Below are 22,008 nucleotides of genomic sequence, written 5' to 3' on the forward strand. Positions count from 1 at the left end.
GAAGCAGGGGCACTTTAATTGATATTAGAACGAGAAGGAGAGGTGCAGTGTGAACGCACAAGGAAACAAATAATCAGAGGGGGGAGGGAAGGAGAAGGAGTGTATGTATTTTCAGCACGAAATGAAACAGGTACGATAATACCAGCACAAATGCATCGGATCTTATCAGAACTCCGCTGTTAAGTGTGCTTTGGAAAAAGTAGTACATGGATGGGTTACCTCCTGGGAAGTTCTCGTGTTGCACCCTTTTTTTTTTCAAATGGGTTGTTCGACGTTACGCGCGACTGGAACTATGGTCCGCTGGTTTATACGCAAATGTGAGTCAAGAAACAGGAGCATTTTAATTGATATTAGAACGAGAAGGAGAGGTGAAGTGTGAACGCACCAGGAAACAAATGACGGGAGGGAGAAGAATGGAGAAGGAGTGTATGTATTAGCAGCGCGAAATGAAACAAGTGCAATCATACCAGAACTAATGCACCGGATTCCATCAGAACTACGCAGTAAAGTGTGCATGGGTGGGAGTAGTACTCGGATGGGTGACCTCCTGGGAAGTCCTCGTGTTGCACCCATTTTTTTTCGGATGGGTCGTTCGATGTTACGCGCGAATGGAATTATGAACCGCTGGTTCATTTGCAAAGGTGAGTCACGGTGCCGGAACATTTTACTTTATATTAGAACGAGAAGGAGAGATGCAGAGTTCACGCGCAAGGAAACAAATGACGGGAGGGGGGATGGAAGGAGAAAACGTGTATGTATTTGCAGCGCAGAATGAAACATGAGCGATCATACCAGAACTAATGCAAAGGATTCTATCAAAACTCCGCAAGTTAAGGGTGCTTGGGCGAGAGTAGTACTAGGATGGGTGACCTCCTTCGAAGTCCTTATATTTCACCCATTTTCTTCGGAAGTCCTCGTGTTGCTCCTATTTTTTTGAAGATGATTCTTTCGACGTTGCACGCGACTTAAATTATGATCCACAGGTTTATTCGCAAATGTGAGTCACGGTGCCGTGGCATTTTACTTGATATTTGAACGAGAACGGGAGGTGCAGTGTGCACACACAAGGAAACAAATGACAGGAGGGGGAAGAAAGGAGAAGGAGTGTATGTATTTGCAGTGCGAAATTAAACAGGTGCATTCATACCAACACTAAAGCACCGGATCCCATCAGAACTCCGCAGTTAAGTGTTCTTGGGCGAAAGTAGTACTCGGATGGGTCATTCGACGTTACGCGCGAATGAAATTATGAACTGCTGGTTCATTCGCAAAGGTAAGTCACGGTGCCGGAGCATTTTACATGATATTAGAACGAGAAGGAAAGATGCAGAGTGCAAGCATAAGGAAACAAATGACGGGAGGGGGGATGGAAGGAGAAAGAGTGTATGTATTTGCAGTGCAGAATGAAACATGAGCGATCATACCAGCACTAATGCAACAGATTCTATCAGAACTTCGTAAATTAAGGGTGCATGGGCGAGAGTTGTACTAGGATGGGTGACCTCCTGCGAAGTCTTTATATTTCACCCATTTTCTTGGGAAGTCCTCGTGTTGCACCTATTTTTTTGCAGATGATTCTTTCAACGTTACGCGCGACTTGTATTATGGTCTGCAGGTTTATTTGCAAATGTGAGTCACGGCACCGTGGCATTTTACTTAATATTTGAACAAGAACTGGAGGGGGAAGAAAGGAGAAGGAGTGAATGTATTTGTAGCACGAAATTAATCAAGTGGGATCATACCAGCACTAATGCACCGGATCCCATCAGAACTCCGCAGTTAAGTGTGCTTGGGAGAGAGTAGTACTCAGATGCGTGACCTCCTGGGAAGTCCTCGTCTTGCACACATTTTTTTTCGGATGGGTCGTTCGACGTTATGCGCGAATGGAATTATGAACCGCTGGTTCATTCGCAAAGATGAGTCACGGTGCCGGGGCATTTTACTTGATATTAGAACGAGAAGGAGAGATGCAGAGTGCACGCACAAGGAAACAAATGACGGGAGGAGGGATGGAAGGAGAAATAGTGTATGTGTTTGCAGCGCATAATGAAACATGAGCGATCATACCAGCACTTATGCAACAGATTCTATCAGAACTCCGCAAGTTAAGGGTGCTTTGGCGAGAGTAGTACTAGGATGGGTGACCTCCTGCGAAGTCCTTATATTTGACGCATTTTTTGCAGATGATTCTTTCGACGTTACGCGCGACTTGAATTATGGTCCGCAGGTTTATTCGTAAATGTTAGTCACGGCGCCGTGGCATTTTACTTGATATTAGAACGAGAACGAGAGGTGCAGTGTGCACGCACAAGGAAACAAATGACAGGAAGGGTAAAAAATGAGAAGGAATGTATGTATTTGCAGCGCTAAATTAAACTGGTGCGATCATACTAGAACTAATGCACCGGATCCCATCAGAACTCCGTAGTTAATTGTGCTTGGGCGAGAGTAGTACTCATATGGGTGACCTTTTGGAAAGTCCTCGTGTCGTACAAATTTTTTTTCAGACGGGTCGTTCGACGTTACGCGCGACTCTAACTATGGTCCGCTGATTTATACGCAAATGTGAGTCAAGAAGCAGGGGCATTTTAATCGATATTAGAACGAGAAGGAGAGGTGCAGTGTGAACGCATAAGGAAACAAATGATCGGAGGAAGGAGGGAAGGAGAAAGAGTGTATGTATTTTCAGCACGAAATGAAACAGGTACGATCATACCAGCACAAATGCACCGGATCTTATCAGAACTCCGCAGTTAAGTGTGTTTTGGCGAAAGTAGTACAAGGATGGGTTACCTCCTGGGAAGTTCTTGTGTTGCACCCATTTTTTTTTTCAGATGGGCCGTTCGACATTACGCTCGATTGGAACTATGGTCCGCTGGTTTATACGCAAATGTGAGTCAAGACACAGGGGCATTTTAATTGATAATAGAACGAGAAGAAGAGGTGAAGTGTGAACGCACCAGGAAACAAATAATGGGGCGGGGAAGAAAGGATAAGGAGTGTATGTATTTGCAGCGCGAAATGAAACAGGTGCAAAAATACCAGCACTAATGCACCGGATCCCATCAGAACTCCGCAGTTAAGTGTGCTTGGGCGAGAGTATTACTCGGATGTGTGACCTCTTGTGAAGTCCTCGCACCCATTTTTTTTGGATGGGTCGTTCGACGCTACGCGCTAATGGAATTTTGAACCGCTGGTTCATTCGCAAAGGTGAGTCATGGTGCTGGGGCATTTTACTTGATATTAGAACGAGAAGCAGAGATGCAGAGTGCAGGCACGAAGAAATAAATGATGGGTGGGGGGATGAAAGGAGAAAGAGTGTATATTTCTACAGCGCAGAATGAAACATGAGCGATCATACCAGCACAAATACAATGGATTCTATCATAACTCCGCAACTTATGGGTGCTTTGGCGAGAGTAGTACTGGGATGGGTGACCTCCTGCGAAGTCCTTATATTTCACCCATTTTCTTGGGAAGTTCTCGTGTTGCACACATTTTTTTACAGATGATTCTTTCGACGTTACACGCGACTTGAATTATGGTCCGCAGGTTTATTCGCAAATGTGAGTCACGGCGCCGTGGCATTTTACTTGATATTAGAACGAGAACGGAAGGTGCAGTGCCCACGCACAAGGAAACAAATGACGGGAGGGGGAAGATAGGAGAAGGAGTGTATGTATTTGCAGCGCGAAATGAAACAGGTGCGATCATACTAGCACTAATGCACCGGATCCCTTCAGAACTCCGCGGTTAAGTGTGCTTCGACGAGAGTAGTACTCGAATGGGTGACCTCCTGGGAAGTCCTCGTGTTGCACCCATTTTTTTTCAGATGGGTCGTTCGACGTTACGTGCGAAAGGAATTATGAACCGCTGGTTCATTCGTAAAGGTGAGTCACGGTGCGGGGACATTTTACTTTATATTAGAACGAGAAGGAGAGATGCAAGGTGCACGCACAAGGAAACAAATGATGGGAGAAGGGATGGAAAGAGAAAGGATGTATGTATTTGCAGCGCAGAATAAAACATGAGCGATCATACCAGCATTAATGCAACGGATTCTATCAGAACTCCGCAGTTAAGGGTGCTTGGGCGAGAGTAGTACTAGGATGGGTGACCTCCTGCGAAGTCCATATATTTCACCCATTTTATTGGGAAGTCCTCATGTTGGACCCTTTTTTTTGCAGATGATTCTTTCGACGTTAAGCGCGACTTGAATTATGGTCCGCAGGTTTATTCGCAAATGTGAGTCACGGCGCCGTGGGATTTTACTTTATATTAGACCGAGAACGGGAGGTGCAGTGCGCAAACACAAGGAAACAAATGACGGGAGGGGAAAGAAAGGAGAAAGAGTGTATGTATTTGCAGCGCGAAATTAAACAGGTGTGATCATACCAGCCCTAATGCACCGGATCCCATCAGAACTCCGTAGTTTAGTGTGCTTGAGTGAGAGTAGTACTCGGATGGGTGACCTCCTGGGAAGTCCTTGTGTCGCACCAACTTTTTTTCAGATGGGTTGTTCGACGTTACGCGCGGCTGGAACTATGGTCAGCTGGTTTATACGCAAATATGAGTCAAGAGGCAGGGGCATTTTAATCGATATTAGAACAAGAAGGAGAGGTGCAGTGTGAACGCACAAGGAAACAAAAGACGGGAGGGGGGAAGGAAGGAGAAGGAGTGTATGCATTTTCAGCACAAAATGAAATAGGTGCAATCATACCAGCACAAATGCACCTGATCCCATCAGAACTCTGCAGTTAAGTGTTCTTTGGCGAAAGTAGAACAAAGATGGGTTACCTCCTGGGAAGTTCTCCTGTTGCACCTTTTTTTTTTCAGATGGGTCATTCGATGTTATGCGCGACTAGAACTATGGTCCGAGGTTTATACGCAAATGTGAGTCAAGGAGAGGTGAAGTGTGAACGCACCAGGAAACAAATGATGGGAGGGGGAAGAAAGGAGAAGGAGTGTATGTATTTGCATTGCGAAATGAAACAGGTGCGATAATACCAGCACTAATGTACCGGATCCCATCAGAACTCCGCAGTTAAGTGTGCTTGGGCGAGAGTAGTACTCGGATGGGTGACCTCCTGGGATGTCCTTGTGTGGCACCTATTTTTTTCGAATTGGTCGTTCGACCTTACGCGCGAATGGAATTATAAACCGCTGGTTCATTCGCAAAGGTTAGTCATGGTGCCGGGGAATATTATTTGATATTAAAACAAGAAGGAGAGATGCAGAGTGGACGCACAAGGAAACAAATGACGGGAGGGGGAATGGAAGGAGAAAGAGTATATGTATTTGCAACGCAGAATGAAACATGAGCAATCATACCAGCACTAAAGCAACGTACTCTATCAGAACTCCGCAAGTTACGGGTGCTTGGGCGAGAGTAGTACTAGGATGGGTGATCTCCTGCGAAGTCCTTATATTTCACCCATTTTCTTGGGAAGTCCTCGTGTTGCACCCATTTTTTTGCAGATAATTCTTTCGACGTTGCGCGCAACTTGAATTATGGTACGCAGGTTTATTCGCAAATTGAGTTACGGCGCCGTGGCATTTTACTTGATATTTGAACGAGAATGGGAGGTGCAGTGCGCACGCACAAGGAAACAAATGACGGGAGGGGGAAGAAAGGAGAAGGAGTGTATGTATTTGCAGCGCGAAATTAATCTGGTGCGATCATACCAGTACTAATGTATCGGATCCCATCAGAACTCTGCAGTTAAGTAGTGTGCTTGGGCGATAATAGTACTCGGATGGGTGACCTCCTGGGAAGTCCTTATGTCGCACCAATTTTTTTTAAGACAGGTCGTTCGACGTTACGCGCAACTGCAACTTTAGTCCGCTGGTTTATACACAAATGTGAGTCAAGAAGCAGGGGCATTTTAATCGATATTAGAACGAGAAGTAGAGGTGCGGTGTGAACGGACAAGGAAACAAATGATGGGAGGGGTGAGGGAAGGAGAAGGAGTGTTTGTATTTTCAGCACGAAATGAAACAAGTGCGATCATACCAGCACAAATGCACCGGATCCCATCAGAACTCCACAGTTAAGTGTGCTTTGGCGAAAGTAGTACAAGGATGGGTTACCTCTTGGGAAGTTCTCGTGTTGCATCCATATTTTTTTTCAGATGGGTCGTTCGATGTTACGCGCGACTAGAACTATGGTCCACTGGTTTATACGCAAATGTGAGTCAAGATGCAGGGGCATTTTAATTGATATTAGAACGAGAAGGAGAGGTGAATAGTGAACGCACCAGAAAACAAATGACGCGAGGGGGGAGAAAGGAGAAGGAGTGTATGTATTTGCAACGCAAAATTATGTAGGTGCGATCATATTAGCATTAATGCACCTGATCCCATGAGAACTCTGTAGTTAAGTGTGCTTGGGCGAGAGTAGTACTCAGATGGGTGACCTCCTGGGATGTCCTCGTGTCGCACCAATTTTTTTTCAAACGAGTCGTTCGACGTTACACGCGACTGGAACTATGGTCCGCTGGTTTATACGCAAATGTGAGTCAAGAAGCTGGGGCATTTTAATCGATATTAGAACGAGGAGTGGTGCAGTGTGAACACACAAGGAAATAAATGATGGGAGGGGGAGGGAAGGAGGAGGAGTGTATGTATTTTCAGAACGAAATGAAACAGGTGCGATCATACCAGCACAAATGCACCGGATCCCATCAGAACTCCGTAGTTAAGTGTGCTTTGGTGAAAGTAGTACAAGGATGGGTTATCTCCTGGGAAGTTCTCGTGTTGCACCCATTTTTTTTTAGTTGGGTCGTTTGACGTTACGCGCGACTGGAACTATGGTTCGCTGGTTTATACGCAAATGTGAGTCTAGACACATGGGCATTTTAATTAATATTAGAACGAGAAGGAGAGGTGAAGTGTGAACGCACAAGGAAACAAATGATGGGAGGGGGGTGGAAGGAGAATGAGTGTATGTATTTTCAGCTTAAAATGAAACAATCGCCATCATACCAGCACAAATGCACCGGATCCCATCAAAACTCCGCAGTTAAGTTTGCTTTGGCGAAAGTAGTTCAAGGATGGGTTACCTCCTGGGAAGTTCTCGTGTTGCACCCATTTTATTTTTTAGATTGGTCGTTCGACGTTACGCGCGACTGGAACTATGGTCCAATGGTTTATACGCAAATGTGAGTCACGGTGCCGGGGCATTTTACTTGATATTGGAACGAGAAGGAGAGATGCAGAGTGCACGCACAAGGAAACAAATGACGGGAGGGGGGATGGAAGGAGAAAGAGTGTATGTATTTGCAGCGCAGAATGAAACATGAGCAATCATACCAGCACTAATGCAACGGATTCTATCAGAACTCCGCAAGTTAAGGATGCTTTGGCGAAAGCAGTACTAGGATGGGTGACCTCCTACGAACTCTTTATATTTCACCCATTTTCTTTGGGAAGTCTTCGTGTTGCACCCATTTTTTTGCAGATGATTCTTTCGACGTTTCGCGCGACATGAATTATGGTCCGCAGGTTTATTCACAAATGAGAGTCACGACGCCGTGGCAGTTTACTTTATATTTGAACGTGAAAGGAAGATGCAGTGCGCACACTCAAGGAAACAAATGACGGGAGGGGGAAGAAAGGAGAAGGAGTGTATGTATTTGCAACGCAAAATTAAATAGGTGCGATCATACCAACACTAATGCATCAGATCCCATCAGAACTCCGCAACTAAGTTTGCTTAGGCGAGAGTAGTACTCCGATGGGTGACCTCTTGGGAAGTCCTCCTGTTGCACTCATTTTTTTTCGGATTGGTCATTCGACATTACATGCGAATGGAAGTATGAACCCCTGGTTCATTCGCAAAGGTGAGTCACGGTGCCGGGGCATTTTACTTGATATTAGAACGAGAAGGAGAGATGCAGAGTGCACGCACAAGGAAACAAATGACGGGATGGGGATCGAAGGAGAAATAGTGTATGTATTTGCAGCGCAGAATGAAACACGAGTGATCATGCCAGCACTAATACAACGGATTCTATCAGAACTCCGCAAGTTAAGGGTGATTGGGCAAGAGTAGTACTAGGATGGGTAACCTCCTACGAAGTCCTTATATTTCACCCATTTTCTTGGGAAGTGCTCGTGTTGCACCCATTTTTTTGCAGATGATTCTTTCGACCTTACGCGCGACTTGAATTATGGTCCGCAGGTTTATTTACAAATGTGAGTCACGGCGCTGTGGCATTTTACTTGATATTTGAACGAGAACGGGAGGTGCAGTGCGCACGCACAAGGAAACAAATGACGGGAGGGGGAAGAAATGAGAAGGAGTGAATGTATTTACAGCGCGAAATTAAACAGGTGCGATCATACCAGAACTAGTGCACTGGATCCCATCAGAACTCCACAGTTAAGTGTGCTTTGGCGAAAGTAGTACAAGGATGGGTTACCTCCTAGGAAGTTCTCGTGTTGCACCCATTTTTTTTTTCAGATGGGTTGTTCGACGTTACGCGCGACTGGAACTATGGTCCGCTGGTTTATACGCAAATGTGCGTCAAGATGCAGGGGCTTTATAATTGATATTAGAACGAGAAGGAGAGGTGAAGTGTGAACGCACCAGGAAACAAATGACGGGAGGGGGAAGAAAAGAGAAGGAGTGTACGCACTTGCAGCTCGAAATGAAACAGGTGCGATCATACCAGCACTAATGCACCGGATCCCATCAGAACTCCACAGTCAAGTGTGCTTGGACGAGAGTAGTACTCGGATGGGTGACCTCCTAGGAAGTCCTCGTGTTGCACCCATTCTTTTTCGGATGGGTCGTTCGACGTTATGCGTGAATCGAATTATGAACCGCTGGTTCATTCGCAAAGGTGAGTCACGGTGCCGGGGCATTTTAATTGATATTAGAACGAGAAGGAGAAATGTAGAGTGCTCGCACAAGGAAATAAATGCTAGGAGGGGGGATGGAAGGAGAAAGAGAGTATGTATTTACAGTGCAGAATGAAACATGAGCGATCATACAAGCATTAGTGCAACGGATTCTATTAGAACTCCGCAAGTTAAGGGTGCTTCGGCGAGAGTAGGAGTAGGATGGGTGACCTCTTGCGAAGTCTTTATATTTCACCCATTTTTTTAGGAAGTCCTCGTGTTGCACCCATTTTTTTGTAGTTGATTCTTTCGACGTTGCGCTCGACTTGAATTATGATACGCAAGTTTATTCGCAAATTAAGTCACGGCACCGTGGTATTTTACTTGATATTTGAACGAGAACGGGAGGTGCAGTGCGCACGCACAAGGGAACAAATGACGGGAGGGGGAAGAAAGGAGAAGGAGTTTATGTATTTGCAGTGCGAAATTAAACTGGTGTGATCATACCAGCACAAATGCACCGGATCCCATTAGAACTCCGCAGTTAAGTGTGCTTTGGTGAAAGTAGTACAAGGATGGGTTACTTCCTGGGAATTACTCGTGTTGCACGCATTTTTTTTTCAGATGGGTCATTCGACTTTACGCACGACTGGAACTTTTGTCCACTGGTTTATATGCAAATATTAGTCAAGACGCAGGGGCATTTTAATTGATATTAGAACGAGAACGGGAGGTAAAGTGTGAATGCACCAGGAAACAAATGATGGGCGGGGGATGAAAGTAGAAGGAGTGTATGTATTTGCAGCACTAAATAAAACAGGTGCGATTATACCAGGACTAATGCACCGAATCCCATCAGAACTCCGCAGTTAAGTGTGCTTAGGCGAGAGTGGTACTCGGACGGGTGACCTCCTGGGAAGTCCTCGTTTTGCACCCATTTTTTTTCGGATGGGTCGTTCGACGTTACGCGCGAATGGAATTATGAACCGCTGGTTCATTCGCAAAGGTGAGTCACGGTGTCGTGGCATTTTACTTGATATTAGAACGAGAAGGAGAGATGTAGAGTGCACGCACAAGGAAACAAATAACGGGAGGGGGAAGAAAGGAGAAGGAGTGTTTTTATTTGCAGCGCGAAATTAAACCGGTGCGATCATACCAGCACTAATGCACTGGATCCCATCAGAACTCTACAGTTAAGTGTGCTTCGGCGAAAGTAGTACAAGGATGGGTTACCTACTGGGAAGTTCTCGTGTTGCACCCATTTTTTTTTTCAGATGGGTCGTTCGACGTTACGCCCGACTGGAACTATGGTCCGCTGGTTTATATGCAAATATGAGTCAAGAAGTAGGGGCATTTTAATCGATATTAGAGCGAGAAAGAGAGGTGCAGTGTGAACGCACAAGGAAACAAATGATGGGAGGGGGGAGGGAAGGAGAAAGAGTGTATGTATTTTCAGCACGAAAAAAAACAGGTGCGATCATACCAGCACAAATGCACCAGATCCCATCAGAACTTCGTAGTTATGTGTGCTTTGGCGAAAGTAGTACAAGGATGGGTTACCTCTTGGGAAGTTCTCGTGTTGCACCCATTTTTTTTTTCAGATGGGTCGTTCGATGTTATGCGCGAGTGGAACTATGGTCCGCTGGTTTATACGCAAATGTGAGTCAAGACGCAGGGGCATTTTAAAATATATTAGAATGAGAAGGAGAGGTGAAGTGTGAACGCACCAGAAAACAATTGACGGGAGGGGGAAGAAAGGAGAAGAAGTGTATGTATTTGCAGCGCGAAATGAAACAGGTGCGATCATACCAGCACTAATTCACCGGATCCCATCAGAACTCTGCAGTTAAGTGTGCTTGGGCGAGAGTAGTACTTGGATGGGTGACCTCCTTGGAAGTCCTCGTGTTGCACCCATTTTTTTTCGGATGGGTCGTTCGACGTTACGCGCGAATGGAATTATGAACCGCTGGTTCATTCGCAAAGGTGAGTCACGGTGCCATGGCATTTTACTTGATATTAGAACGAGAAGGAGTGATGCAGAGTGCACGCACAAGGAAACAAATGACGGGAGGGGGGATGGAGGGAGAAAGCGTGTATGTATTTGCAGCAATTTGTTTTTTTTAGATGGGTCGTTCGATGTTACGCGCGACTGGAACTATGGTCTGCTGGTTTATACGCAAATGTGAGTCAAGACGCATGGGCATTTTAATTAATATTAGAACGAGAAGGAGAGGTGATGTGTGAACGCACTAGGAAACAAATGACGGGAGGGGGAAGAAAGGAAAATGAGTGTATGTATTTGCTGCGCAAAATGACACAGGTGCGATCATACCAACACTAATGCACCGGATCCCATCAGAACTCTGCAGTGAAGTGTACTTGGGCGAGAGTAGCACTCGGATGGGTGACCTCCTGGGATGTCCTCGTGTTGCACCGATTTTTTTTCGGATGGGTCGTTCAACGTTACGCTCGAATGGAATTATGAACCGCTGAGTCATTCGCAAAGGTGAGTCACGGGGCCGGGGCATTTTACTTTATATTAGAACGAGAAGGAGAGATGCAGAGTGCACGCGCAAGGAAACAAATGACGGGAGGGGGGATGGAAGGAGAAAGAGTGTATGTATTTACAGTGCAGAATGAAACATGAGCGATCATACCAGAACTAATGCAACGGATTCTATCAAAACTCCGCAAGTTAAGGGTGCTTAGGCGAGAGTAGTACTAGGATGGGTGACCTCCTGTGAAGTCCTTATATTTCACCCATTTTCTTGGGAAGTCCTCGTGTTGCACCAATTTTTTTGCAGATGATTCTTTCAACGTTACACGCGACTTAAATTATGGAACGCGTGTTTATTTACAAATGTGAGTCACGGCACCGTGGTATTTTACTTGATATTTGAACGAGAACGGGAGGTGCAGTGCGCACGCATACGGAAACAAATGACAGGAGGGGGAAGAAAGGAGAATGAGTGAATGTACTTGCAGCGTGAAATTAATCAGGTGCGATCATACCAGCACTAATGCACCGGATTCCATCAGAACTACGCAGTAAAGTGTGCATGGGCGAGAGTAGTACTCGGATGGGTGACCTCCTGGGAAGTCCTCGTGTTGCACCCATTTTTTTTCGGATGGGTCGTTCGACGTTACGCGCGAATGGAATTATGAACCGCTGGTTCATTCGCAAAGGTGAGTCACGGTGCCGGGGCATTTTACTTTATATTAGAACGAGAAGGAGAGATGCAGAGTTCACGCGCAAGGAAACAAATGACGGGAGGGGGGATGGAAGGAGAAAACGTGTATGTATTTGCAGCGCAGAATGAAACATGAGCGATCATACCAGAACTAATGCAAAGGATTCTATCAAAACTCCGCAAGTTAAGGGTGCTTGGGCGAGAGTAGTACTAGGATGGGTGACCTCCTGCGAAGTCCTTATATTTCACCCATTTTCTTGGGAAGTCCTCGTGTTGCTCCTATTTTATTGAAAATGATTCTTTCGACGTTGCACGCGACTTAAATTATGGTCCACAGGTTTATTCGCAAATGTGAGTCACGGTGCCGTGTCATTTTACTTGATATTTAAACTAGAACAGGAGGTGCAGTGCGCAGGCACAAGGAAACGAATGGCAGGAGGGGGAAGAAAGGAGAAGGAGTGTATGTATTTGTAGCGCGAAATTAAACAGGTGCAATCATACCAACACTAAAGCACCGGATCCCATCAGCACTCCGCAGTTAAGTGTGCTTGGGCGAGAGTAGTACTCAGATGGGTCGTTCGACGTTACGCGCGAATGAAATTATGAACTGCTGGTTCATTCGCAAAGGTGAGTCACGGTGCCGGGGCATTTTACTTGATATTAGAACGAGAAGGAGAGATACAGAGTGCACGCATAAGGAAACAAATGACGGGAGGGGGGATGGAAGGAGAAAGAGTGTATGTATTTGCAGCGTAGAATGAAACATGTGCGATCATACCAGCACTAATGCAACGAATTCTATCAGAACTTCGTAAGTTAAGGGTGCATGGGTGATAGTAGTACTAGGATGGGTGACCTCCTACGAAGTCCTTATATTTCACCCATTTTCTTAGGAAGTCCTCGTGTTGCATCCATTTTTTTGCGGATGATTGTTTCAACGTTACGCGCGACTTGAATTATGGTCCGCAGGTTTATTTGGAAATGTGAGTCATGGCGCCGTGGCATTTTACTTAATATTTGAACGAGAACGGGAGGGGGAAGAAAGGAGAAGGAGTGAATGTATTTGTAGCACGAAATTAATCAGGTGCGATCATACCAGCACTAATGCACCGGATCCCATCCGAACTCCGCAGTTAAGTGTGTTTTGGCGAAAGTAGTACAAGGATGGGTTACCTCCTGGGAAGTTCTCGTGTTGCACACATTCTTTTTTTCAGATGGGTCGTTCGACGTTACGCACGACTGGAACTATGGTCCGCTGGTTTATATGCAAATGTGAGTCAAGACGCAGGGGCATTTTAATTGATATTAGAACGAGAAGGAGAGGTGAAGTGTGAACGCACTAGGAAACAAATGACGGGACGGAGAAGAAAGGATAAGGAGTGTATGTATTTGCAGCGCGAAATTAAACAGGTGCGATCATACCAGCACTAATGCACCGGATCCAATCTTAACTCTGTAGTTAAGTGTGATTGGGCGAGAGTAGTACTCAGATGGGTGAACTCCTGGGAAGTCCTCATGTCGCACCAATTTTTTTTCAGACGGGTCGTTTGACGTTACGCGCGACTTGAGCTATGGTCCGCTTGTTTATACGCAAATGTGAGTCAAGAAACATAGGCATTTTAATCGATATTAGAACGAGATTAAGAGGTGCAGTGTGAATGCACAAGGAAACAAATTATGGGAGGGGGAGAGGGGAGGAGAAAGAGTGTATGTATTTTCAACACGAAATGAAACTGGTGCGATCATACCAGCACAAATGCACTGGATCCCATCAGAGCTCCGCAATTAAGTGTGCTTTGGCGAAAGTAGTACAAGGATAGGTTACCTCCTGGGAAGTTCTCATGTTGCACCCTTTTTTTTTTAGATGGGTCGTTCGACGTTACGCGCAACTGGAACTATGGTCCGCTGGTTTATACAAAAATGTGAGTTAAGACGTAGGGCATTTTAATTGATATTAGAACGAGAAGGAGAGGTGAAGTGTGAACGCACCAGGAAACAAATGACGGGAGGGGAAAGAAAGGAGAATGAGTGTATGTATTTATAGCGCAAAATGAAACAGGCTCGATCATACCATCACTAATGCACCGGATCCCATCAGAACTCTGCAGCTAAGTATGCTTGGGCGAGATTAGTACTCGGATGGGTGACTTCCTGGGAAGTCCTCGTGTTGCACCCATTTTTTTTTTCGGATGGGTCGATCGACATTATGCGCGAATGGAATTATGAATCGCTAGTTCATTCACAAAGGTGAGTCACGGTGCGGGAGCATTTTACTTGATATTAGAACGAGAAGGAGAGATGCAGAGTGCACGCACAAGGAAACAAATGACGGGAGGGGCAATGGAAGGAGAAAGAGTGTATGTATTTTCAGTACCAAATGAAACAGGTGCGATCATACCAGCACAAATGCACCGGATTCTATCAGAACTCCGCAAGTTAAGGGTGCTTGGGCGAGAGTAGTCCTAAGATGGGCGACCTCCTTCGATGTCCTTATATTTTATCCATTTTCTTGGGAAGTCCTCGTGTTGCACCCATTTTTTTGCAGATGATTCTTTCGACATTACACACGACTTGAATTATGGTCCGCAGGTTTATTCGCAAATTGAATCACGGCACTGTAGCATTTTACTTGATATTAGAACGAGAACGGGAGGTGCAGTGCACAGGCACAAGGAAACAAATGATGGGAGGGGGAAGAAAGGAGAGGGAGTTTATCTATTTGCAGCGCAAAATTAAATAGGAGTTATCATACCAGCACTAATGCACTGGATCCCATAAGAACTCCGCAGTTATGTGTGCTTGAGCGAGAGTAGTACTCGGATGGGTGACGTCCTGGGAAGTCCTCGTGTCGCACTAATTTTTTTTCAGACGGGTCGTTCGACGTTACGCGCGACTGGAACTATTGTCTGCAGGTTTATACGCAAATGTGAGTCAAGAAACAGGGGCATTTTAATCGATATTAGAATGAGAAGGAGAGGTGCAGTGTGAACACATAAGGAAACAAATGATGAGAGGGGGGAGGGAAGGAGAAGGTGTGTATGTATTTGCAGCGCGAAATGAAATATGTGCGATCATACCAGCACTAATTCACCGGATCCTATCAGAACTCCGCAGTTAAATGTGCTTGGATGAGAGTATTACTCGGATGGGTGACCTCTAGGGAAGTCCTCGTGTTTCACCCATTTTTTCTAGGATGGGTCGTTCGACATTACTCGCGAATGGAATTATGAACCGCTTGTTCATTCGCAAAGGTGAGTCACGATGCCGTCACATTTTTCTTGATATTAGAACGAGAAGGAGAGATGCAGAGTGCATGCACAAGGAAACTAATGACGGGAGGGGGGATAGAAGGAGAAAGAGTGTATGTATTTGCAGCGCAGAATGAAGCATGAGCGATCATACAGGCACTAATGCAACGGATTCTATCAGGACTCCGCAAGTTAAGGATGCTTGGGCGAGAGTAGTACTAGGATGGGTGACCTCCTGCGAAGTCCTTATATTTCACCCATTTTCTTGGGAAGTCCCCGTGTTGCACCCATTTTTTTGCAGATGATTCCTTCGACGTTACGCGCGACTTGAATTATGGTCCGCAGGTTTATTCGCAAATGTGAGTCACAGCGCCGTGGCATTTTACTTGATATTAAAACGAGAACGGGAGGCGCAGTGGCACGCACAAGGAAACAAATAACGGGACGGGGAAGAAAGGAGAAGAAGTGTATGTATTTGCAGTGCGAAATTAATCATTTGCGATCATACCAGCACTAAAGCACCGCATCCCATCAGACTCTGCAGTAAAGTGTGCTTGGGCGAGAGTAGTACTCGGATGGGTGACCTCCTGAGAAGTCCTCGTGTCGCACAAATTTTTTTTCAGATGGGTCGTTTGACGTTACGCGTGACTGGAACTTTGGTCTGCTGGTTTATACGCAAATATGAGTGAAGAAGCAGGGGCATTTGAATTGATATTAGAACGAGAAGGAGTGGTGCAGTGTGAACGCACAAGGAAACAAATGATGGAAGGGGGGAGGGAAGGAGGAGTGTATGTATTTTCAACACACAATGAAATAAGTGTGATCATACTAGCACAAATGCACCATATCCCATCAGAACTCCGCAGTTAAGTGTGCTTTGGCTAGAGTTGTACTCGGATGGGTGACCTCTTGAGAAGTCCTCGTGTCGCACCAATTTTTTTTCAGACGGGTCGTTCGACGTTATGCGCGACTGGAATTATAGTCAGCTGGTTTATACGCAAATGTGAGTGAAGAAGAAGGGACATTTTAATTGATATTAGAACGAGAAGGAGAGGTATTGTGTGAACGGACAAGGAAACAAATGATGGGAGAGGGGAGGGAAGGAAAAGGAGTGTATGTATTTTCAGCACAAAATGAAACAGGTGCGATTATACCAGCACAAATGCACCGGATCCCATAAGTACTCCGCAGTTAAGTGTGCTTTGGCAAAAGTAGTACAAGGATGGGTTAACTCCTGAGAAGTTCTCGTGTTGCACCCTTTTTTTTTCAGATGGGTCGTTCGACGTTACGCGCGACTGGAACTATGGTCCGCTGGTTTATACGCAAATGTGAGTCAAGACGCAGGGGCATTTTAATTGATATTAGAACGAGAAGGAGATGTGAAGTGCGAACGCACCAGGAAACAAATGACGGGAGGGGGAGGAAAGGGGAAGGAGGGTAATTATTTGCAGCGCGAAATGAAACAGGTACGATTATACCAGCACTAATGCACCAGGTCCTATCAGAACTCCATAGTTAAGTGTGTTTGGGCGAGAGTAGTACTCGGATTGGTGACCTCCTGGGAAGTCCTCGTGTTGCACCCTTTTTTTTTGGATGGGTCGTTCGAGGTTATGCGCGAATGAATTTATGAACCGCTGGTTCATTCGCCAAGGCGAGTCACGGTGACGGGGTATTTTACTTGATATTAGAACCAGAAAGAGAGATGTAGAGTGCTCGCACAAGAAAACAAATGACGGGAGGGGGGATGGAAGGAGAAAGAATATGTATTTGCAGCGCAGAATGAAACATGAGAGATCATACCAGCGCTAATGTAACGGATTCTATCAGAACTCTACAGTTAAGGGTGCTTGGGCGAGAGTAGTACTAAGATGGGTGACCTCCAGCGAAGTCCTTATATTTCACACATTTTATTGTGAAGTCCTCGTGTTGCACCCATTTTTTTGCAAATGATTCTTTCGACACTTCACGCGACTTGAATTATGGTCTGCAAATTTATTCGCAAATGTGAGTTACGGCGCTGTGGCATTTTACTTGATAGTAGAACGAGAACGGGAGTTGCAGTGCGCACTCACAAGGAAACAAATGACGGGAGGGGGAAGAAAGGAGAAGGAGTGTATGTATTTGCAGCGTAAAATAAAATAGTTCGATCATACCAGCTCCAATGCAGTGGATCTCATCAGAACTCTGCAGTTAAGTGTGCTTGGACGAGAGTAGTTCTTGGATGGGTGACCTCCTGGGAAGTTCTCGTGTCGCACAAATTTTTTTTTCAGACGGGTCATTCAACGTTACGATCGACTGGAACTATGGTCAGCTGGTTTATACGCAAATGTGAGTCAAGAAGCAGGGGCATTTTAATCGATATTAGAACGAGAAGGAGTGGTGCAGTGTGAACGCACAAGGAAACAAGTGACGGGAGGGGGGAGGGAAGGAGAAGGAGTGTATGTATTTGCGGCACAAAATTAAACAGGTGCGATCATACCACCACAAATGCACCAGAATCAGTACTCCGCAGTTAAGTGTTCTTTGGCGAAAGTATTATAAGGATGGGTTATCTCATTGAAAGTTCTCGTGTTGCACCCATTTTTTTTTTCAGATGGGTCGTTCGAAGTTACGCGCGACTGGAACTATGGTCCGCTGGTTTATACGCAAATGTGAGTCAAGACACAGGGGCATTTTAATTGATATTAGAATGAGAAGGAGAGGTGAAGTGTGAACGCACCAGGAAACAAATGACGGGAGGGGGAAGAAAGGAGAAGGAGGGTATTTATTTGCAGCGCGAAATGAAACAGGTACGATCATACCAGCACTAATGCACCAGGTCCTATCAGAACTCCATAGTTAAGTGTGTTTGGGCGAGAGTAGTACTCGGATCGGTGACCTCCTGGGAAGTCCTCGTGTTGCACCCTTTTTTTTTGGATGGGTCGTTCGAGGTTATGCGCGATTGGATTTATGAACCGCTGGTTCATTCGCCAAGGCGAGTCACGGTGTCAGGGTATTTTACTTGATATTAGAACCAGAAAGAGAGATGTAGAGTGCTCGCACAAGAAAACAAATGACGGGAGGGGGGATGGAAGGAGAAAGAGTATGTATTTGCAGCGCAGAATGAAACATGAGAGATCATACCAGCGCTAATGTAACGGATTCTATCAGAACTCTGCAGTTAAGGGTGCTTGGGCGAGAGTAGTACTAAGATGGGTGACCTCCAGCGAAGTCCTTATATTTCACACATTTTATTGTGAAGTCCTCGTGTTGCACCCATTTTTTTGCAAATGATTCTTTCGACTTTTCGCGCGACTTGAATTATGGTCTGCAAGTTTATTTGCAAATGTGAGTTACGGCGCTGTGGCATTTTACTTGATAGTAGAACGAGAACGGGAGTTGCAGTGCGCACGCACAAGGAAACAAATGACGGGAGGGGGAAGAAAGGAGAATGAGTGTATGTATTTGCAGCGCAAAATTAAATAGTTCGATCATACCAGCTCCAATGCAGTGGATCTCATCAGAACTCTGCAGTTAAGTGTGCTTGGGCGAGAGTAGTTCTTGGATGGGTGACCTCTTGGGAAGTTCTCGTGTCGCACAAATTTTTTTTTCAGACGGGTCATTCAACGTTACGATCGACTGGAACTATGGTCAGCTGGTTTATACGCAAATGTGAGTCAAGAAGCAGGGGCATTTTAATCGATATTAGAACGAGAAGGAGTGGTGCAGTGTGAACGCACAAGGAAACAAGTGACGGGAGGGGGGAGGGAAGGAGAAGGAGTGTATGTATTTGCGGCACAAAATTAAACAGGTGCGATCATACCACCACAAATGCACGGGAATCAGTACTCCGCAATTAAGTGTGCTTTGGCGAAAGTATTATAAGGATGGGTTATCTCATTGGAAGTTCTCGTGTTGCACCCATTTTTTTTTCAGATGGGTCGTTCGACGTTACGCGCGACTGGAACTATGGTCCACTGTTTTATACACAAATGTGAGTCATGACGCAGGGGCATTTTAATTGATATTAGAACGAGAAGGAGAGGTGAAGTATGAACGCACCAGGAAACAAATGACGGGAGGGGGAAGAAAGGAGAAGGAGTGTATTTATTTGCAGCGCGAAATGACACATGTTCGATCATACTAGCACTAATGCACCAGATCCCATCAGAACTCCGCAGATAAGTGTGCTTGGGCGAGAGTAGTACTCGTATGGGTGACCTCCTAGGAAGTCCTCGTGTTGCACGCATTTTTTTTTGGATGGGTCGTTCGACGTTACGCACGAATGGATTTATGAACCGCTGGTTCATTCGCAAAGGTGAGTCACGGTAACGAGGCATTTTACTTGATATTAGAACAAGAATGAGGGATGCAGAGTGCACGCACAAGGAAACAAATGACGGGAGGGGGGATGGAAGGAGAAAGAGTGTATGTATTTGCAGCGCAGAATGAAACATGAGCAATCATACCAGTACTAATGCAACTAATTCTATCAGGAGTCCGCAAGTTAAGGATGCTTTGGCGAGAGCAGTACTAGGATGGGTGACCTCCTACGAACTCCTTATATTTCACCCATTTTCTTTGGGAAGTCCTCGTTTTGCACCCATTTTTTGGCAGACGATTCTTTCGACGTTTCGTGCTATTTGAATTATGGTTCGCAGGTTTATTCGCAAATGAGAGTCATGACGCCGTGGCATTTTAGTTTATATTTGAACGTGAAAGGGAGATGCAGTGCGCACACTCAAGGAAACAAATGACGGGAGGGGGAAGAAAGGAGAAGGAGTGTATGTATTTGCAACGCAAAATTAAACAGGTGCGATCATACCAGCACTAATGCACCGGATCCCATCAGAACTCCGCAGCTAAGTTTGCTTAGGCGAGAGAAGTACTCGGATGGGTGACCTCTTGGGAAGTCCTCCTGTTGCACTCATTTGTTTTCGGATGAGTCGTTCGACGTTACACGCGAATGGAAGTATGAACCGCTGGTTCATTCGCAAAGGTGAGTCACGGTGCCGGGGCATTTTACTTGATATTAGAACGAGAAGGAGAGATGCAGAGTGCACGCACAAGGAAACAAATGACGGGATGGGGATCGAAGGAGAAATAGTGTATGTATTTGCAGCGTAGAATGAAACAAGAGCGATCATGCCAGCACTAATGCAACAGATTCTATCAGAACTCCGCAAGTTAAGGGTGATTGGGCAAGAGTAGTACTAGGATGGGTAACCTCCTACGAAGTCCTTATATTTCACTAATTTTCTTAGGAAGTCCTCGTGTTGCACCCATTTTTTTGTAGATGATTCTTTCGACCTTACGCGCGACTTGAATTATGGTCCGCAGGTTTATTTACAAATGTGAGTCACGGCGCTGTGGCATTTTACTTGATATTTGAACGAGAATGGGAGGTGCAGTGCGCACGCACAAGGAAACGAATGACGGGAGGGGGAAGAAAGGAGAAGGAGTGAATGTATTTACAGTGCGAAATTAAACATGTGCGATCATACCAGAACAAGTGCACTGGATCCCATCAGAACACCACAGTTAAGTGTGCTTTTGCAAAAGTAGTACAAGGATGGGTTACCTCCTGGGAAGTTCTCGTGTTGAACCCATTTTTTTTTTCAGATGAGTCGTTCGACGTTACGCGTGACTGGAACTATGGTCCACTGGTTTATACGCAAATGTGAGTCAAGATGCAGGGGCTTTATAATTGATATTAGAACGAGAAGGAGAGGTGAAGTGTGAACGCACCAGGAAACAAATGACGGGAGGGGGAAGAAAAGAGAAGGAGTGTATGCACTTGCAGCGCGAAATGAAACAGGTGCGATCATACCAGCACTAATGCACCAGATCCCATCAGAACTTCACAGTCAAGTGTGTTTGGGCGAGAGTAGTACTCGGATGGGTGACCTCCTGGGAAGTCCTCGTGTTGCACCCATTCTTTTTCGGATGGGTCGTTCGACGTTACGCGTGAATCGAATTATGAACCGCTGGTTCATTTGCAAAGGTGAGTCACGGTGCTGGGGCATTTTAATTGATATTAGAACGAGAAGGAGAGATGTAGAGTGCTCGCACAAGGAAATAAATGACAGGAGGGGGGATGGAAGGAGAAAGAGAGTATGTATTTGCAGCGCAGAATGAAACATGAGCGATCATACAAGCATTAGTGCAACGGATTCTATCAGAACTCCGCAAGTTAAGGGTGCTTCTGCGAGAGTAGGACTAGGATGGGTGACCTCTTGCGAAGTCTTTATATTTCACCCATTTTTTTGGGAAGTCCTTGTGTTGCACCCATTTTTTTGTAGATGTTTCTTTCGACGTTGCGCGCGACTTGAATTATGGTACGCAGGTTTATTCGCAAATTAAGTCACGGTGCCGTGGTACTTTACTTGATATTTGAACGAGAACGGGAGGTGCAGTGCGCACGCACAAGGAAACAAATGACGGGAGGGGGAAGAAAGGAGAAGGAGTTTATGTATTTGCAGTGCGAAATTAAACAGGTGTGATCATACCAGCACAAATGCACCGGATCCCATTAGAACTCCGCAGTTAAGTGTGCTTTGGTGAAAGTAGTACAAGGATGGGATACTTCCTGGGAAGTACTCGTGTTGCACCAATTTTTTTTTTCAGATGGGTCGTTCGACTTTACGCGCGACTGGAACTTTTATCCGCTGGTTTATACGCAAATATGAGTCAAGACGCAGGGGCATTTTAATTGATATTAGAACGAGAACCGGAGGTGAAGTGTG

At 45.5% G+C, this 22,008-nt stretch overlaps 38 pseudogenes; all 38 read left to right on the top strand.

Annotated features, from left to right (window-relative positions):
- The first annotated feature begins 453 nt into the window (after positions 1–453).
- Positions 454–572, top strand: LOC148251971 (5S ribosomal RNA; annotated as a pseudogene).
- A 1,156-nt stretch (positions 573–1,728) lies between these two features.
- Positions 1,729–1,847, top strand: LOC148251972 (5S ribosomal RNA; annotated as a pseudogene).
- Positions 1,848–2,377: 530 nt separating this feature from the next.
- Positions 2,378–2,496, top strand: LOC148251973 (5S ribosomal RNA; annotated as a pseudogene).
- Positions 2,497–2,702: 206 nt separating this feature from the next.
- On the top strand, positions 2,703–2,821 carry LOC148251974 (5S ribosomal RNA; annotated as a pseudogene).
- Positions 2,822–3,702: 881 nt separating this feature from the next.
- On the top strand, positions 3,703–3,821 carry LOC148251975 (5S ribosomal RNA; annotated as a pseudogene).
- Positions 3,822–4,027: 206 nt separating this feature from the next.
- LOC148251976 (5S ribosomal RNA) lies at positions 4,028–4,148 on the top strand (annotated as a pseudogene).
- Positions 4,149–4,381: 233 nt separating this feature from the next.
- LOC148251977 (5S ribosomal RNA) lies at positions 4,382–4,500 on the top strand (annotated as a pseudogene).
- Positions 4,501–4,706: 206 nt separating this feature from the next.
- LOC148251978 (5S ribosomal RNA) lies at positions 4,707–4,825 on the top strand (annotated as a pseudogene).
- Positions 4,826–4,993: 168 nt separating this feature from the next.
- Positions 4,994–5,112, top strand: LOC148251979 (5S ribosomal RNA; annotated as a pseudogene).
- Positions 5,113–5,671: 559 nt separating this feature from the next.
- Positions 5,672–5,793, top strand: LOC148251980 (5S ribosomal RNA; annotated as a pseudogene).
- Positions 5,794–5,999: 206 nt separating this feature from the next.
- On the top strand, positions 6,000–6,118 carry LOC148251981 (5S ribosomal RNA; annotated as a pseudogene).
- A 207-nt stretch (positions 6,119–6,325) lies between these two features.
- On the top strand, positions 6,326–6,444 carry LOC148251982 (5S ribosomal RNA; annotated as a pseudogene).
- A 202-nt stretch (positions 6,445–6,646) lies between these two features.
- LOC148251983 (5S ribosomal RNA) lies at positions 6,647–6,765 on the top strand (annotated as a pseudogene).
- A 1,567-nt stretch (positions 6,766–8,332) lies between these two features.
- On the top strand, positions 8,333–8,451 carry LOC148251984 (5S ribosomal RNA; annotated as a pseudogene).
- A 207-nt stretch (positions 8,452–8,658) lies between these two features.
- Positions 8,659–8,777, top strand: LOC148251985 (5S ribosomal RNA; annotated as a pseudogene).
- Positions 8,778–9,337: 560 nt separating this feature from the next.
- On the top strand, positions 9,338–9,456 carry LOC148251986 (5S ribosomal RNA; annotated as a pseudogene).
- A 206-nt stretch (positions 9,457–9,662) lies between these two features.
- On the top strand, positions 9,663–9,781 carry LOC148251987 (5S ribosomal RNA; annotated as a pseudogene).
- A 205-nt stretch (positions 9,782–9,986) lies between these two features.
- On the top strand, positions 9,987–10,105 carry LOC148251988 (5S ribosomal RNA; annotated as a pseudogene).
- A 208-nt stretch (positions 10,106–10,313) lies between these two features.
- Positions 10,314–10,432, top strand: LOC148251989 (5S ribosomal RNA; annotated as a pseudogene).
- Positions 10,433–10,639: 207 nt separating this feature from the next.
- LOC148251990 (5S ribosomal RNA) lies at positions 10,640–10,758 on the top strand (annotated as a pseudogene).
- Positions 10,759–11,162: 404 nt separating this feature from the next.
- On the top strand, positions 11,163–11,281 carry LOC148251991 (5S ribosomal RNA; annotated as a pseudogene).
- A 561-nt stretch (positions 11,282–11,842) lies between these two features.
- Positions 11,843–11,961, top strand: LOC148251992 (5S ribosomal RNA; annotated as a pseudogene).
- Positions 11,962–13,117: 1,156 nt separating this feature from the next.
- On the top strand, positions 13,118–13,236 carry LOC148251993 (5S ribosomal RNA; annotated as a pseudogene).
- A 207-nt stretch (positions 13,237–13,443) lies between these two features.
- On the top strand, positions 13,444–13,562 carry LOC148251994 (5S ribosomal RNA; annotated as a pseudogene).
- A 207-nt stretch (positions 13,563–13,769) lies between these two features.
- LOC148251995 (5S ribosomal RNA) lies at positions 13,770–13,888 on the top strand (annotated as a pseudogene).
- Positions 13,889–14,092: 204 nt separating this feature from the next.
- Positions 14,093–14,211, top strand: LOC148251996 (5S ribosomal RNA; annotated as a pseudogene).
- Positions 14,212–15,098: 887 nt separating this feature from the next.
- Positions 15,099–15,217, top strand: LOC148251997 (5S ribosomal RNA; annotated as a pseudogene).
- Positions 15,218–15,777: 560 nt separating this feature from the next.
- LOC148251998 (5S ribosomal RNA) lies at positions 15,778–15,895 on the top strand (annotated as a pseudogene).
- Positions 15,896–16,098: 203 nt separating this feature from the next.
- Positions 16,099–16,217, top strand: LOC148251999 (5S ribosomal RNA; annotated as a pseudogene).
- Positions 16,218–16,423: 206 nt separating this feature from the next.
- Positions 16,424–16,542, top strand: LOC148252000 (5S ribosomal RNA; annotated as a pseudogene).
- A 205-nt stretch (positions 16,543–16,747) lies between these two features.
- On the top strand, positions 16,748–16,866 carry LOC148252001 (5S ribosomal RNA; annotated as a pseudogene).
- Positions 16,867–17,422: 556 nt separating this feature from the next.
- LOC148252002 (5S ribosomal RNA) lies at positions 17,423–17,541 on the top strand (annotated as a pseudogene).
- A 529-nt stretch (positions 17,542–18,070) lies between these two features.
- Positions 18,071–18,189, top strand: LOC148252003 (5S ribosomal RNA; annotated as a pseudogene).
- Positions 18,190–18,745: 556 nt separating this feature from the next.
- LOC148252004 (5S ribosomal RNA) lies at positions 18,746–18,864 on the top strand (annotated as a pseudogene).
- A 528-nt stretch (positions 18,865–19,392) lies between these two features.
- Positions 19,393–19,511, top strand: LOC148252005 (5S ribosomal RNA; annotated as a pseudogene).
- Positions 19,512–20,073: 562 nt separating this feature from the next.
- LOC148252006 (5S ribosomal RNA) lies at positions 20,074–20,192 on the top strand (annotated as a pseudogene).
- Positions 20,193–21,078: 886 nt separating this feature from the next.
- On the top strand, positions 21,079–21,197 carry LOC148252007 (5S ribosomal RNA; annotated as a pseudogene).
- Positions 21,198–21,757: 560 nt separating this feature from the next.
- On the top strand, positions 21,758–21,876 carry LOC148252008 (5S ribosomal RNA; annotated as a pseudogene).
- Positions 21,877–22,008: the final 132 nt, after the last annotated feature.

The sequence above is a fragment of the Carica papaya genome, chromosome 8, assembly GCF_054855325.1.
Source record: "Carica papaya isolate Zhongbai chromosome 8, ASM5485532v1, whole genome shotgun sequence".
NCBI classification, from domain to species: domain Eukaryota; kingdom Viridiplantae; phylum Streptophyta; class Magnoliopsida; order Brassicales; family Caricaceae; genus Carica; species Carica papaya.